This window comes from Eretmochelys imbricata, chromosome 10, assembly GCF_965152235.1.
Source record: "Eretmochelys imbricata isolate rEreImb1 chromosome 10, rEreImb1.hap1, whole genome shotgun sequence".
Lineage (NCBI taxonomy): Eukaryota > Metazoa > Chordata > Testudines > Cheloniidae > Eretmochelys > Eretmochelys imbricata.
This window is the reverse complement of record NC_135581.1, coordinates 32133414-32134114: the sequence shown is the minus strand read 5'-3', so window position 1 is coordinate 32134114 and position 701 is coordinate 32133414.

The window sequence follows — 701 nt, the reverse complement described above, 5'->3', positions numbered from 1 at the left end:
TGGATGAGGTGGGGCAGCAACTGCTGGGCCCCATGGGGCACCTGCTTCTCCCCCAGCCTGGCCCACCATTGTGGCATCAGGCCCCCCAGACAGGGTGTTCTGGAGGCAATGACCCATCTCTGGCCTGCCCCACCTAGGCAGTGCCAGGGCAGCGTGGGCCGGCTGTGGGGGGGTCTGTTCTTGTCCAATGGCTGCAGGTGGCTAGTTGGGTAAGGAGGGTGACTGCCCTGGGCTGGGCCCTGTGGGAGAGTGGCAGAGATGGGGAGGCCAGCTGCCCATGCAGGGCGGGCTCTCACCCCCTGGCATGAATGCAATCCCAGGCTCTCTGGCAGGGGCAGACCCAGCCTGTAGCACCCCCGGGCCCCACACACGTCATCAGGCACAGGGAGATGGGTGCTTATATGCCAGTGCAGAGCAGCTCAGCCTCAAAGTGGTCCCCTCAACCCCTCCCACAGGGCAGCCACAGCCCTTGACACTAAAGGATAAAGCCATATGCCCCGGGAGCCTGTGTGCCCAGCCCTCCGGAGCCCCCTGCACAGCTCCACTGGGGCAGCTCCTGCTCCCTTTGCCTTAGCTCTTAGAGTGACCCCCAGCTCCCTGCCCCCGGCGGTTCTATGGGGCGAGTGGCTGCAACGGGCCAAGACACACGCGGTCTGACTCCCCTCACTGAGCTGCCCACTCCTGGCTGGCGGGGGGGGTGT